Genomic DNA, 18,210 nt, shown 5'->3' with positions numbered 1-18,210 from the left:
GGCTTGACTGTTCCGAAATGAAATGAAATATTTCTTTATTTCAGGAGAAATTAGGGCTTTCTTACATTTAACCTCATATAGATACTAAAACAAAATATTCTTATTTTTAAATATTAATAAGACTAATGTACTGTGAACATTTTCAATAGGAACAACAAAAAGTACGACTTCATCAAAGATTATAAACTAAAAAAATGTATAATTATAAAAAGGTGTATCCACATATTTATAAACACGTACTCACATACAAAATATTTACATGTACTTGTATATAATTTATATTACAAACACATACTACTCATGCCAGTGCAACCGCAGCGATGAGACCTATGCCGACCCCGCCCCAACCATCCGCCCCAGATAGTGCTCTCTCAGCGACGCCACGAACCGAGGACGACTCTCTAAGGATGTTATGCTGCGAGGAAGGGAATTCCTCAGACGACATGCCGTTACTACAAGACTTGTCGTATACAGCAGTTCTGTGCAACGGCATGCGGAGCACAGACAAACCAGAGCGAGTTCTATCCACACCACTTTGAGAGACAAATTGGAAATCGTTTAAGAAATAAAAATTTCTTATCGAACTTCTTATTTTTTAATCGAAATAACAAATAAACAAGAAATTTGGAATACCAGAATTTAAAATTTAATGAACCAATGTTAAATATTCATATTTATTGATCTGAGGTCATTCAACTTTAAAATCTCTAAATTAATATAATAAGCTGTTATGTGCTCATCTCTCCTGAGGTCAAATGCATATCTTATACAATAATGTTGGTTCTCTGAAATTTTTCACCCAAAGCCACAAACAACTATGTCGTTCATCACACTGTTACAGTAAGACAAACAAGGTAGTACAAGTACTTTGACCAACAACAGTTTTATCTGAAGCGGCTAAAACCTCTGCAGTGTTTTTCACTGAATGAAGTTTTAAAATCTTTTAGATGTATGAAAAAATGTCAGTAAAAACTCACAATTGTACTTAGTTTGTCTACAAATGCGTTTATTCTGATATTTTTCTCATTGCCACCATAGTTACCATTAAGACTGAATGTAAAAATATTTGCTAACGCTAAACCAAATCCCATCCAGTGATATGGATCATCCAGCTCAGTTTTGCTTATATAGAAAGGAAGCTTTATGTAAAGTTACTAGTCTATAGGCCAATTTGTATTCGAGATATTCTGTGGACAGACACAAGAGATAGACATAAGTGACAGTTGTTCGATAGATAGACTTCGCTATAATAAATCAGCATTCACATTTGTTGAACCTTTGACCTAAACTATTGATAACCTTCTACTATTGTTTATTTTCTGTATTCCTGGTTTGGCTGAGCCTTAGCGAAGAGTTTTCTTACTTCTTTTAATACTTTCCATATCACACACAACACAACACAACAATGGACGTAACGGCAGAAAGTATGGCCATTGAAATTTTTCAATATGCAGGAAGACGACTATCCCAATTAAACATTCGTCACTCTTTCATTTTAGGCGTCCAAAACAACAATGAGTTTGGACTCTAATTCCTAAAAATCTTTAAAAAGTAGGATACATTTTGGAGGGTAGCTGTACTCTCAAGATGAAAAATACTGGAAGATACTTTTTGTGAAAATACTAACAATCTCTTGAAGTAACAATTTGGATTTTGAAGTGATTTCAAAAAGGAAGATACTCATCAAACAAAAAGAACTTGTGTTTGAAAAAGCTTTCTGTACCATCAAACTTCTGTCCAATATTGAAAGTAAAATTACTTCTAGAGGTTTGTAACCTTCCAGGAACCGAGGTTGTTTTGATCGTCCAAGTCGCCTCGCCAATAATTCATGACGCGTGACCGTGAATTTGTCAATGTCTGGGTTACAACTGGCAAAACAGTTTTAGCATCAACTGAATTGGCATGGGTTCCAGGAAAACGTTGGACCGAAGCACAACATATTCTCGTGTATTGTTGATGCCCATTCATGAATATTGTTGACAGAAACTGAAAATCTGTTTAGTTTATAAATTAAGACATAGTATTTATTTTATTTTCACAAAAGCAAAATCCGTGTTTTTAATGGAATACCATTCGTAATAATTTTTTTCAATGCTATATCGAATCAGCATAGCTTATTCGAAGACAAATTGAACGATTTTCAATTAAGGATATGAATATGATCCTGGTTATTCAGCATTTATGAGACAGGAAGTTGCCTACATAGGCATTGCACACGGGCACCTTCATCTCACTAATTAATTGTAATTGTATAATTCTCATACAGAGGTGATTTAACTAATAATACAGAAAATTTTATATACAAGTACCAAGATACACGTATAGATAGAGAATTAAACATTATTTAAAGGGTTTTAGTTGAATTGTATTCTTAATTTATTATTAAACAGCATTCATTAATTTAACAAAATTTAGGTCGGTTTTAGTTAAAATAAATTAGCCCATTTATCAAAATAGGCTACATTAATGTTGATCATAAACCCATTTTATACAGCAATAAAAACCAATAAAACTTTGTTTGGTTATAACATATGTTATTTGATATGAAAAAGATAAATACTCATTCTTTCATTTTTTTCAGTCCTACCGAAACCAATAGTTACTCTGTTAGTTTGTGAATACACTGAACACAGTTAGATCAAATATTTCAGGGTGATAATGTAAAAAGTTGTGTATTTATTTAAATAAATCCTTTCGTTTTTTTATTTAATAGAAAATTGTATTAAAATGTATCTGCCTAGTTTTGGTAGAGATAATAATGAGCCAATTGAAACATTAAATTGCGTCCATTAAAGCTCACAATTCAAACTACATAATTACGGATTTAAATTCCATTTCTGAAGTGTACTCTTTTGGCTGAAAGCTAACTGAACATAAATTAAAGTACTTGGTTCTAACTGGGAAAACTCATAATTAATGGGTTGTAATGCGTAGGAAAAGAATTGAGATTAATTGTTAAGATTTTTAATTTGTATAAGTGGATATAAATTTGAACAGTCTCTAATGAATGACGTTATCATTAGAAATGTACAGTGAGTCCAGCCAACAAACTATTCCTTAAGTCAACAATACATTATTTATGTTATTCGAAGTCTAGTCATCGGCGATTCCCTGAAGATAAACCACCGTTTATTCAAGATATATCTCCAACAAGTTTATTCCCGTTTCTGCAATCCCGGACTCTCTTGCAACACTAACTCAGACCTTGGTCCTGAGAACCGTTATCCTTCCTTCATTAAGGATGTAACGCGGCGCCATAGCGGCCATAACTGGTTTTCTCTCCGAAGACCGCCCGTATGAAATATTGCCTGGTATTTGTTATCCAGAAGCGTATACTTTGTTACTTGTTTGTTCTGTTGTTTTTAAAAGATAGCATCCCTCATTAACATTGAAGCGATTTGTATTTTTTGCTTAAATTCCAGATGAAATAGCAGTGAAACTAATACTTTCTACAATATCATACAAATGATTTTAAGAAACAATGTAAACTTTTGCACATTAAAAGTAAAGTTTTTGTCTTACAATGATACTTTTCTATAGCCAATAAGGTTATACAGATAAAGTCTAATATCCAATGTAGCTAAGTTATTATTAGATGACCTCCAAAGATTATTTCCAGGAATTACAATCTGTGATGTGATTCAACTCTCAGTTCCTTTTTCTAAGATTTTGAATAATAGTTGTAAAATTGATATATGCCTAAAGTTGGAAACTATGTTTGGACTTTTATTTCAGATTTGGTATAGCAAAACTTTGATTTCAAGTGGTAAGACAGCACCCGGAACTAAATATTAGGTAAATCAAATGCATGAAAGTAAAATGTGAACTCACTGCCTTCATTACTTGAATGCAGGAAAATAAACCGTTGTGAATGCACAAGTTCGCTATGTACTCGATCCTGTTTCACTAACTCATCTTCGTCTTGGATGGTTTACATTTTTTGAGACATTAAACAACATACATTTCAAACTTGTTTCCGAGGCCAAAGGACAGGATTGTGAGATCCGCCTGCAAATGGACTCGTCCAATTATAGTCCTTTGATGGCATCCTGTTTGGGTTCTTCTCAGGTAGTCAATCTCAACTGGTAAACAAATATCGTCACTGGAAATATATGACATCAGAATGAATTCTTCTGTTGAATCACGTGCCCACAAGATGTACTTCCAATTCAATAAAATTTCTTGAAGACTCGTAAAAAAAAAATTCAACTCCATGATTGTGCTACAAATTATGGGAAAAATCCATTTTAATCTATCCTTATTTTTATATATCCTAGATGATGGAATTCTTCCTCAAAATATTTTAGAGGTCAACCAGTGGATTACATTAAAATTCACAAAAAGTCAAAATCATAGACTCCATATTCATCTTCTCTTATTACATGTAAGCCCACACGCCTAGAGAAGATAAAAAATGTGATTACACCGTTTTGATTACAGCGGGAGGAAAAATGACAGAACGCTCTATGGGGCATTGAGTTTAGCATACAATAGCAGATCTGAATACAGAACCCAACAATTCACAAGACATCACCATCTACATATTGTCATCTGCAGCACCAAGGTCACACAGAACAAACACGATCCTGTGCACACAGCTTTGGTGCTGTTGGAGGTGGAAGTCCTAGAGGAAATTGAGAAGCAATGAATTCATTAGTCATGAATATTTGTCTCGGCTGGAGTCCCACATTGTAGATCTCTTGTAGATACTTGTTAAATAGGTTATTGTGTTGGGTTAGCCTTGAATGGTGAAATACCTCATTCAGACTTGTTTACGACGTAAAATGGACAAGAAAGTTTCTAGTTACACATTACTATTTCAATATTTATATTCAACTTGAAAAATAACCTCCATTACATTTGGACGTAAAATTGGCCGTAAGAATGGTGACTTCCAAACTTATTTAGAACACATTGGTGTGTGAATGAAAACGGTTCTTTGCTTGAAGAAGTTCTGTTTAATCTTACTTAAATCAGTAATAAAATCATTATATTAGTATACTAATATATTATATTAGTATTTTCTGTTGTAGTCCTCAAGATGTTCGTAAAGAAATCTTAATAGGATTAGTATTTTTAGTCGCTTCAAAAACACCGCTGATAGAATTCAGTACATGACAATGTGAAGAATGTTTGAAGGATATAATATTTAAAAATGCGAAATACAAGGCAAGGTGAAATAATCAATATTTAAGGTTAAAGATATGAAATTATAATTTAAAAAAATTAACAATGTAAGCTTATGATTGTTTTCTATTCATCGTTTTAAAAATTATTAAAATAGAGACTGCATTTGAAGTCTTCTGTAAGTCTTCTGAAGTCTTCATACTTATTATCTTACTAAGAGAAATTTCTGTACATGTCTCTTCTTTTAAAAAGACTTCAAAAGCAGTCTCTATTTTAATAATTTTTAAAACGATGAATAGAAAACACTTCGACACATTGCTTACATCATAAGCTTACATTGTTAATTTTTTTTAATTATAATTTCATATCTTTAACCTTAAATATTGATTAATATTTTACCTTGCCTTGTACTTTGCATTTTTAAATAGTATATGCCTCAAAATTATTTCACATTCAGATATCATAATGTTTTCAGATACTTTTTGGCCTCTAGTAACTCGGGTGGGGAACTTGTTTACGACGTACAATGGACAAGAAAGTTTCTAGTTACACATACACAAAACATATTACTATTTCAATATTTATTTTCTTGACTTTCTATTTCACTTGAAAAATAACCTCCATTACATTTTTTTTGTTTTTTTTTTTAAGAAAAATGAGAAGCCGATTCCTTTGAAGCCTAATTCTGTCCGTCCTCATGTGGCCACTTCCCTGTGCGAGGATCTTATCAAACAGAATAAGGGGGAGAGTCGATACAGTACAAGGTTGATGGTACTGATAAAAAGTGCAACAAGCACAGACAAGTTTCGAACCTGCGCTATCTCTAACTGAGACCCAAAGTCCAACGTGTCAGACCACTCGGCCATCGGCACTCCCCAATCCATTTCCATGTTATAAGTACGTGAATGGAACATAACTAGAGGAGTAAATTATGTTTTTACGATGGGAAGATTATAAATGAAACAGGATTTTTCCGGACATTTTATTGTTTTAACCTAGATTGTGTTAGGTTAGTTATCTACCTGAGGAAGAGATCAGATTGCAGATCCCGAAACGTAGTGTTACTGATTTCTTGAATTACTGAACAATGGATGGCAAATTTCCTTAAAAATTCTATTTGTGTTATAGAAGACAAATTATTAATTTGATTTGAAAGGCCACCAATCATGAACAAAGTGTTACACCAATACATATACCTCAAGCTAATTTCCGCTTGTAAAACAGACAGCTTGGAGGCTGCCAATTCTGACGCGGGTCAGAGGAAGACTGACGCACGTTGGCTCGGTGTGGTTCCAGATGTTATGGTTTGCGGCAAAGTTGAGGAGTCTCTTGCTGTGATGGCTCCCAGAATATCCCGCCCGGGCTAAAACAGTACAGAAGCTGGCTATCAGTCAAACGCTCGCTGGAGGTCAGGGCTGTCCGTGATCACGTGATCAGTTGGAGGACAATCGAGGAAATCCCTCAAAACTTCATCCCCACGGTCTTATCTCGATGTTCAACAATAAATACTTCAGGTCCATCTATTTATATCCAAGTACCCATAGCTTTCTTTGAACTCGGGTAGAGTACGTTAAGGGACCCGGTTTTTTATATCGATTACTACAATCATCGATACTTAATATTCATTTAATTTATTGAATACGCGTTTATAAATCATATCAACGAAAATCGTATTTTAAATTCCCTCAAAACTTCCCACGGTCTTATCTGATGTTCAGCAATAAGTTATATTGGTCCATCTATTTATATCCAGATTGGTTGATACCCATAGCTTTGGAATCGGGTAGAGTACTACATGCAGACACGGTTTTTTATATCGATTATTACAATCATCGATACTTAATATTCATTTAATTTATTGAATACGCGTTTATAAATCATATCAACGCACCATAATCACAATCATATTTTAAATTCCCCTCAAAACCTCACCCTCACGGTCTTATCTCGATGTTCAGCAATAAGTTATATTGGTCCATCTATTTATATCCAGATTGGTTGATACCCATAGCTTTGGATTCGGGTAAAGTACGATAAGCAAACCCGGACTTTTATATCGATTAGTACAATTATCGATACTTAATATTCATCTATCGAATACGCGTTTGTAAATCACAACGCGCTATAATCACAATCATATTTTAAATTAAAATAACTAATATAAAACACAAAGTGATAATCTCATAAATAATAAATTAGCTCTAACGATCAAAAAGAAACTATTGGAACTAAATGGAAATAGGAAAACTCATACATAATATTGAATTAATAACAACACGAAAAACACTTATAACATAAAATACGAAATATTCGTAATTATTTGTTTGTTTTCTCCTGTGTAGCAATGATTAACCATTTTCGAGAAGTTGTTGAAGCATCTTCTCTAGAAAACCGTACTTCTCTTCTGCACAAATACTCACAGAGATGATCTGCAAGTAGGTCGGCTGATATGCCACTTTTTAACCTGTGTTTCACTGTCCTCCACGAGCTTCGACTGTTTGTTACTACATATAAAAGAAAACACGTTTATTACATGAAAAAGTCTTTATAGTTGAAACAAGTTAGTTATTGTTCAAAAAATCAGTATCGGTTAGTTATATCGAAAATTGTAATTAAGTAATATCGTTTGTCAATATCGATATACTAAACCGGGCCCGCTTATCGTACCCTACCCTTGGATTCTTCCTCGTATCACAAGCGTCATCATAAACAACTCTTCTTCAAGATAAATTATGATTATTAGGCCATCATTTTTAGAATCACTTTAGAACCATTGAGTCTAGATTTAAAGTCCAACAGGTCGGATACATGGAGTTAGAAAGAAAAACCTTTTCTTACTGAGAGTTTATGAAGGCTAAATTTGTATGGCCATGAAAAATCCTTTCATTTCGATTACAAGATTCTAATATGCAGTTATATGCTACTGAACATTTTTGGGAACTGTATTTAACCTTGTATATCATTCTCGCCTCTTTGTGCATTTCTCTGGCTCTCCAATATGACTCTCCATGAAATTTGTTCTAACATTTTGGGGTGTTTCAGTTGTTCTAAATAAACACCAGTGGAGTGGAGGTGTATGTGTATTCGAAGAAACAGACAATTAACTGATATGAGGTAATATGATAGTCCATCAAACACCGAACACTCCTAATTTTTATTTTTTTCAATTACTTTTTTGGTAAACGATTATTATTATTTAAATAATTCAGCATTACTCAAATGTACTGCTGAAAGATCGTTCTTAACAAAGAAACGGGTCAAGAACTTTTTAAGGAAGAAAATGGGACCTTAGCCTACTACTCTCTGTCCACTACGAGAAAATATCAGTTGTCTGGACTCCTCCAAATTTTTCTACGTTCTTGTAGCCCATAAAACATTCCTTCGCGTTTAGTTGATAATATGATATTTAATTAATTAATCATATTGGAAGGTGTGCATAAATGTGTTGCTCATGGCATACGTACAATCAATAAGGCTTTTATATTAATAAGATCACGTGGCCTACTTGATAGATATAATTCTAATATACCAGGTAGTTTTAGGCGAAAATATTATTTTATTTGACTTCCCCATCTTATGCCGTAAGTATTTTCGCAAAACAATATAAAAACATAATGTTTCTTTTTAATACAAAATCACAATTGTATTGTCGTTTTAACCATCTCTGAGTATAATACTAAACATACAATGACCTTTATTACAACTTATTACTAATTACAAAAGTAGTTTAATTACTTATAAATAAACAAGTAATAAGTAATCAATAAACCTTGGAAATTACCAAATTCCTAATATATTTTTGTTGAAATTTTTAATACCAATAAGACCGAGTCCTGAGTTTACACATAATTATATAGTAGTTAGGCTAAAATAATAAAATAAACCCATCAAAATCGGTTTTTAGTGGTAGAAGACCAAACGTTTTAGTCATTTCCGTCTTTGCTAGTTTTGACTTTTACACAATATTAAGTGGGATAATTTAGCACAATAGATATTTAACAGCTAGTCTTTGTTTAATATTTTTCAACAGAATTTTCTCAAAAATTAAAATCAATTTAAGAATTTCAACTGAATTTTAATTGCAACCGATCTTAAAAGCAGATAATGGAATTTTATGTAATTTCTGTATATTAGTAGGTATAATTGTTTACAATTAACGAAACATCGAATAAACAAAAACAATTCACACTGGATGAAGCCCGGATATTTGAGTGTTAAGCATTTTGTAAACTGACAATTATATGGTTCGTAATCTACGTGATTGTGACAACCAGATAGAGCTCCATGAATGCAGAGCTACAGTATTTATACACAGTACAAATATTAGTACAAAATTAAACTAAAACCCAAGTCTTTAAACTTTTATTTAACAGTACATGACACGTGCTTCGGCAACATGCCATCTTCATAGTGCACAAAGTAACCTCCCACAAACAAATAAATAAACATACCACAACAACGTATGGAACATTTCATACCTTTGTTGCGTTTATATTTTCATGGTACAGTTTGTAACTTTTTAGCATTGTTTGTCTGTATGAACTTCTTTCATTTTCTGTTTCAAATTTCTTATTTATGTACAAAGTACGTGATATGAATATTTATATTTATTTTACACGAAAGGTTTTTTATAATTAAATCATATTTATATTATTGTTTCTCCTTAAGCCCGGCATACAAAAAACTGCGCCAGCCTACTGAGTGAATCAATGACGCTCAGCCAAAAGCCATAGGTGGACATGCTCCATCATAAAACTCATTCTTGTCTATTAGTAATGAAGATCCAAGCAAAATTTCAAATCTACAGATGAAATCTTTTTGTTCCCAAAAGATAGATTCACATTTTGTCTATTATAAATTATGCTTCAAAGCAGTGTTTAAATAATAAAAGTTTCGGTGAGCTTGTCCGGACTTTAAATATTAACTTTGCATTCTATTAGTTTCTATAATTTTAATCTGTGAGTCACATATTAAAATCCCACATAATTGTACTTTGTACAAATCGTATTTGAATGCTATTTTATCGTTCTTGTCATAATCATCCTTAAATTTTACTAGTGTGAATTTACCTATTAAACCAACTCATGTAAACTATAAAAAAGCACTGGATATTTTTAAATCTAAAAAAAGATGACAAAGGCCTTAATGTTATATATAGATTTTAAGCTGCAGCTGTTCCTATTTCCGTCCCACGCGGTAACACTCGGTTTTGTGTAAACGAAAATAGAAGTGACGGAATTTCGTCGTATGGCCTTTGGCACAACTGAAGGTTCCCCCAGGCGTCATTTGGCGACTTTGACATGCCTGCAGGTGCTTCCTCTTCCGGTGCAGAGACATTTATAACAGGTGTACCTTTTATAGACAGTAAACAATAAAAACTCAAAATTGCATTTTACCACAAGATATATAACTGAACCCTACTTCTGTATAGAAGTAGATACCTTATATAGAAGAAAGAAGGGGCATTTGAATAAAAAGATGGTTTCATAATTATGCTAAAGTTAGGGTTGAGAAGCTCTCTCTAACACTTAAAGTGGGGACCAACGGGGTTAAATGTGACTTATGAATCACCACCGACGGCCGGACAAGCCATTACTAAGCCTTACTAATTAAAGTATCTAGAACTCCAAACATATTTTTTCTGTTATGTCCAACTTAAATATTTTAAAGTTAAATTCTTGGAAAAACTAGCAGGTTTTGAAAAAATTGCAAACGATAAAAATTGTAGAATACTTACTCGTAAATGTATCAATACATTATTGATCGTTCAGCACCAAATCGTAAAATGATCGGTAAAAATAGCTATACGTAAAAAATAGTTTTGCTTTTTGACAACATTCCACAGTTAAATGACAACAGAACATGCCAATTACATTCCAAACACATGTTTTATTGCCATTGCGAATGGAGCAGTGTAGCGGGTACGGCAGTTATCGCGAGATAACCGTATCAAGCAACGTCGAGCGTGGCTGCTGCTTGGATGGGTGACCGCTGAGCGATCCTATCCTTGCAAGCAGCCCGCCTGCCCGGCCATTAGTGGTGGTTCGGAAGTCACCTTTAAGCCGTTGGTCCCCAGGATAAGTGTTAGAGAGCGTTTATGAGACCTAACTTTGCCTGGTAAAACAAGACATCCTCTACGTTTATCTTTTTTATCCTGTAGATAATATGAAGTTTGGCTTGAGTTACTTTGTAAATCACTTGTGCACCGAGAGACGAGGTATTTTCATTTACTTACTACATATAGATATTTCAGATTGCGTTCTTCAACATGTCCTCTTTACAGTTTTTCCTGTTCAACTCCAGCACGTGTCCAGGGATGGCGACAGCATCAAGAGTGAGTAGGACCATATGTAGAGCGGACAGGTGAGTAGGTGTTGACTGGTCTGAGTGACATTGGCAGCAAGTTGCGGGGTTCCGCGGCGAGTGGGTTCCACTTGCCGGTGATGACTTGTGGTTCAGAACACCTGAGCCTCAACCTGACCACACTTGGGCACCGAGATGACCGACTGACCTTGGGCACACGTGGCACACCTGGAGTGACTCAATTCATATATTTATCATAGGCTACGCCTCATGATCAGGGTGGAAGGAAGCTGTCTCAGCTGATCGTTCGTAGACCTTCAACTGTCTATGGGTGTCAATACCAGGGACCCATTACAGAAGTGTTTTGCATTGACAGAAATACAACAAGGTGTCTGCAGAAATTCACTTGAAGGGAGTTGAGTACAGGTCGGTCATACGAAGAAGAGCAAAACCTGAGTGGATCTCACTTTTGATATTACCATTTCGTTCTGCCATTCTCAAAATGTGGATTGGGCGTGGTTGGAAGGCTGTAGGGGTACCGTAGCATCTACAACTCGAGGTCATCCCAGTCCATTGAACCTACTAGTCATCTTATTTCTGCATCGGATGATCTTAATTTTTATTGACAATAAGCTGTGACGACTAAGAATTCCCTTTCAGATAACCAAAGCACTAAGAGTTTATATCTGGTAACACCCCACCCAAGCCATAATTCGTATCTGATTTAATTTTGGATTACAACAAGTTACGATAAAAATCAATCAAAATGAGGAACCAAAAACAGCTTTCCTTTTTTGCAACCAGAGAACAACCGATAAAATAGGCAGTTATAAGTATATCATAACTGTATTGAAACCGGCTCAAAAGTTGAAGGGCTCTTAGTAAAGGATACGCTACCGGCCTAGAGTCTATGAAACATTTTTGGCTTAGTCTACATTTGAGATACAAAATGTTTATTATATAACAACTAAGTTTTCAAGATCGCAGAGCATCGAAACAGTGAGGACACAATTCAATTTTAGATTTATTTTGATCTCACTGTTCACAACAGATTTCTCTACTACTAAACAAATAGGTCCAAATAATACGAAAAACTTTAGAATCACCTAGATAGGAAATGATTCCAAGCCATAAAATTTGACCGAGAAAAATATTATCTACACAACTAGCATTGACATTTTATGGATTGAAATTGAATATTGGCATGTTAGGTCCATAAACGTTGGCCGAGAAAACTATTGTCTACGCGATTAGCGTGAACATTTTATGGATTGAAGCTGAATATTGGAATGCTCAGTCCATAAAAGTTGGCCGAGAAAACTATTGTCTACACGATTAGCGTGAACTTTTTATGGATTGAAGCTGAATATTGGAATGCTCAGTCCATAAAAGTTGGCCGAGAAAACTATTGTCTACGCGATTCGTGAAGAATTTTATGGATTGAAGCTGAATATTGGAATGCTCAGTCCATAAAAGTTTGGCCGAGAAAACTATTGTCAACACAACTAGCATTGACATTTTATGGATTGAAATTGAATATTGGCATGTTAGGTCCATAAAAGTTGGCCGTGAAAACTATTGTCTACACGATTAGCGTGGACATTTTATGGATTGAAGCTGAATATTGGCATGCTCAGTCCATAAATGTTGACCCAGAAAACGTATATACGTCCATACGTCCTTGGAGGCAAACGTATTCCATGCGTGAATTATTCTCAACACAATATTTCCCAATGCTTTCGCTTGCATGCGTTTAACTTTACACACGGGTACATAAATTCTTTAGATGAAATTTTAACTCCGTTAGTTTCAATGCTTTTATGGAAAGGACTGCACACCTTTAAACTGAACCATCTGTAAAGTATCTTCTTGATGCGTAATTTCAAGCGAAATTGATAAAATTGTTCGTTTTTTTGTGAATATCTATTTCTAATGTGTTTACTACATGATTGAATTTGAATTACTCACCAATAAATTAGAGTGATTTAATATCCCGTATATTGCTTCTCCAGGTACTGCCTATTTTTTAAAGACAATTTTACTACTACTTTTTTAATTTAATTTTTTTTACTATTGCTCGATAACTGTATAATAATATGTAATTGACATACAAACACGAAGAATGTTGTTCCTTGGCTGTACATTGCTCCGTACGCTTTTAATACTACATTCAATTCTTTGTTTGAAGTTTGTTTTTGACAATGGAAGGAATGTGAAGGATTTCTTTCCGAACATTTGCCATCGTCCAGTGATACAACTATGAAGAAGAGATCAGATTGCAGATCTCGAAACGTAGTGTTACTAATTTTTTTTGCATCACTGAACGATGGCAAATGTCCCAAAAATCCTGTTTCCTTCACTATATTCAAATAAAAATTACAATTTCCAATTACAAAAACTTCATTAAATTAATACTAAAACCTTGGACAATTTAAAAGCTAAGCTAGGTTGAAATAGACGACCTATAAATATACAAACATTTTCGTATATTTAAAATTTAAAAATCAATATTAATTTTTACATAAAGTTTGTTATCTGATTATTCTTGCCTTTAAACAGTGTAACATGAACAATTAATTAAAGTTGCTGACCTTGATCAGCCTTCCCGTTCACTTGTCAATCATCTTTACATTAAAAACTGCATTCCTTCGAAGTTGCAGCCTTCAAAGTCAGTTTGGTGTTCTTTTTGTGTAAGCGATTATAATTGAACGTTACTAGCTCACACAGTTGGTATTTGCCACACGGATAGGATAACAAAAAAACAAAAGGACGCCTGCGTTTTCCAACCGCCCCACGAAAAAGACTACGTTTACGCTCAGCCAACAAACTATTTTAAATTGTTTATTTTACAGTGTTACTTTTCTACTAGCTAGATAAATCTACACTAATTTTTAAAGTTATGTAACCTTTTTGTCCGGAATTTTGAAATACCACAGTTGACCGTAAATCAAATAAATTCTGATAGATACAGTTATAAGTTATATAAGGAAAATCTAACTGCGTATTTCACTGTCAGCACCTCCGTACATAAGCCGCGACTGGTTTCTTCAAGGTCAAAATTCAATAAAAACGTCCATCGTTAGGTTGGGCATTTCACTAATTGGTTCTTGAAATCCAGTACAGGTTTTTAGTAAATAATGCGTAATACAATAAGTGACTTAAAAAGTATTGCCAGAACGAAATATATTCCGCTTTGTTCTGCAAAATAGGTGTATTGGCCCCAATAGTTAATCTGGGTACTAATTCAAGTGACGAAGTAAAGTGTATTAGATAAAGATTTCACTTAAAAAATTGACCTACGGTTTGAGACTATGGGGCAGCTGTTCTTAATATAAATTTGACAGAGTATGTAGAACACAAAAGAAAGCTGTTCGAATAATTTCGAAATTAAAACCCAGAGAGTCGTGTAAAATTGCCTTCAGGGAGCTTGGATTTCTAACCTTACCCGGCCTCTATATTCTCGACGTCACCCTGTACTGCCGATTCAAATGTGAACTGGTTCAGGGCAGGGACGTCCATCAGTACGAGACCAGAGGCAGGAACAATTTCAGAACAGAACAGCATAGAACGGCTATGTTCGAACACTTGCCATCTCAAATGGGTGTCAAGTTAATCAATAAGCTCCCTGGAGATCTCAAACGAATTAATGAACCCAAACAATTCACATCTCGATTAAGACACTTTTTGTTGTCAAAGGCATTTTACTCCGTTGATGAGTTTACGATGGGCCACTGGGATGAAAATTAGCATTTTATTATTATTATTATTCTATTTATACTTTTCTGATATCCAAAACATGCAAAATACAATATATTTTTAGGTTCACACATGAGTATGTGGAATTAACTGTGCCTATGATAAGATAGGTTTTAGTTTATAGATTTTTAAATCAATGTGTTTAAATGACGCTTGCAATGCAATTTTGTTAATCGTTTTACTGCAATAAAGAATTATTATTATTATCCTCAACATTGTACTTTTCCATACTCTTTAACACTGCTTTCTATACAATACATTAAATGCCAAATGATTGTTCTCAGTAAGACTATTGTAAAAATGTTAACTAACGCTCAGCCCAATCCCTTACCGCGATATGCACCGACATCAAACTCAAAGGATGTCGTAATGGAGCATCATGTAAAAGTTCTACAGATCAATTCGTTCGGGATCTATCATACGGACATACAGACAGAAATTGAATATTTTCAGTCCCTCGAGTGGTATGCTTCGCTAACGCTCAGCCAATTAACATACACTATTCTGAAGACCTACACCGACTTTTATGATGTTTTGGATTAAACTTTCGAGTATATGTCACGCTTCCGATCTATTTCCGCAGTTTTGGATGATTCTTGATTCCGGAGCATCCCCATAATATGACTATTATGTACTATACAAATTTTAATTTACGACAAATTTAATAGTAAAATGTTCTTGTTAGCCTTCGACCAAAATTTTTTTGTATATGGAGTAGAATAAATATATTGCTTTACTACTTACATCAATAAATTATGTAACCTTTCAAGAATAAAAATCAATGAGCTGACTCACTCAGCGTGTTGGCGATAATCTAGCCTTTAAGTGGTCGAGGAGTTAATCATCTTGTAACACGTGACCGTGTGGTAGTAACCTTGAACCAGAGCTGCAGAGGCTGCCAATAGTGACGTCACAGACAAGCGAGTCCATTTATTTCTGGCTATGAGCCAACCTTACTTGTAATACCAAATCACACACACCTAGCAGACAACTAGCTGACTTCAATCTAGAGATAACATTCTCTACATGTTGTTTAAGATCAAGTAATAACTAGTACTGTATGTAGTCTAGTTGCTCAGGGATGGTTTTCAAATTAAATACAATACTGGAAATCTTTTATTTATAAATAATAAGGAGGGATAACCACTTTTTTAGCCTTAACCTGACCGTCGTCTTGGGCTAATGGCCTGTGCGAGAGTATTATCACAGATTAAAGATAGAAGTATTTTTAGTGTGGGGTATTATCAAACAGAAAAAGGATAAGAGACGATACAGTACAAGATCGACAATACTGATAAAAACTGCAACGGTCACAGATAGAATTAACCCTGCGCTATCTCTAACTCAAACCCAAAGTCCAACGTCTTAGACCGCTCAACTCTCATCCACGGATTACCCCCTCACAAATTATCCTTTATTAAGAAATGTTTTATATAACGTTCATATCAATTTTGGTTCAAACTATAAAGTGCCTGTAGCAGTTGTATAGGTAACGGTTTTAGATCTGCGGCTACTTCCCCAATGACGTAAAGAACATAGACTACACGCCAAATTTCGTTAATATACTAAGATTCGTATACATGATCACAAGATTATACTATTATCAAAATATTAATATCTACTTAACTATTGCAGGTTTGTAGAGAGTCAGTACAGTACATAGTCGATGGTACTGATCAAAAGTGTAATGGCCTCAGATAGGATTTGAACCTGCGCTATTTCTAAGTCAAACCCCAAAGTCCGACACCGAACCCTAGCGATATACCTTGAATTGAATACGTGTTTAGCTACTGGGTTATCTAGTAGACTTTTAAGTTACATTGAAGATAAGATATTTCTAACTCCATTTTCCGATTGTTTAACTTAAGGAACCTTTATACTTAACTGCAAAATGTTTATGTTACCAATGATAAGCCAGGCTATAATGGACGCCATCTTGATTTTAGCCTAACATCAATGTCCAAACCTCAAACACACCGTTTTTCGTCGTAATTTTTCATGAGACGTATATTTGTAATTTTAAAGATATAATAAACACTTATCCCACAGTATTTTTAAATATCCCTCAGAATCATATCTGGGACTGTTTTACTTCATTGCTCAAATCAAGGTTACTTTCTGAGCGGATAATTCCTGGGTGACAGTTGAGAGTGCAAAATAGATGTTCTAGATTCTGGAAACTATCAGAGAGCAGAATGTTTCGCAGGACGAAATCTAATTTGTGCAGGATGCTCCGTTTCCGATCGATACCATTGGCTGAGGCTTTCCAAAAGCCAGGAACTTCTATATGCCGAACTAGTGAGTTCTGTCAGATACCATATATGCAAAAATCGTTCTTCCTAAAGTCAGAGCCGGATCTTTTATAGGGAAAAAAGCCACTCTAAAATCCAACCTTCTAGAGGTGGCTAAATACCAGAGGTCTGGAACAGCCAAAGACAAAACATTCCAAGGGCATGAAGCACACTCCTAGAGATCGAAACCTCCTCGATGATGTTGGTAAATGGACGCTACCAATTTGACACCGGCACCTTGGATACGCGTACGTATTTTAAAAACCGATGATTTCAAATTCGTGCCTGAAACCCCCCCCCTCCCAAGTACCGATGTCCATTCAAAACCACCGAAAAACGACCGTGGGACAATGGATAACCACCTTTTCCCCTTGTTTGATGTCACCATCTCGAATTGAGGAGGTTATTTGTAAACTGAAATCAGGTTCTTAGACGTAAAACCCCCATAAACCAATATTCGAGCAAATCCATTTGTTAAAATCCAAGCTGAAACCCCATTTCCGCCACTTAGCGGCCGCCATCGTGGAATAGTGACAGCGACTTCCGGTGTGCGCCAAATTGTAAGCGCCATATTCTAATGTGTCACACGTGTTGTTTGAAAATGTGAGTATGGGTGTTCCCCCTTATGGGGACCGCCCCTAAAATTTTTTGATTCAACAAAACGTTTGTATTAGTAACTTACAAAGGCGCTCAATAACAACTCAAATAACAGGGGTGACCACTGACTTTTGGA

This window comes from Homalodisca vitripennis, chromosome 5 (assembly GCF_021130785.1).
Source record: "Homalodisca vitripennis isolate AUS2020 chromosome 5, UT_GWSS_2.1, whole genome shotgun sequence".
In the NCBI taxonomy this organism is placed as follows: Eukaryota; Metazoa; Arthropoda; class Insecta; order Hemiptera; family Cicadellidae; genus Homalodisca; species Homalodisca vitripennis.
The sequence above is the reverse complement of the archived record's forward strand: the minus strand, read 5'-3'. Positions refer to the sequence as shown.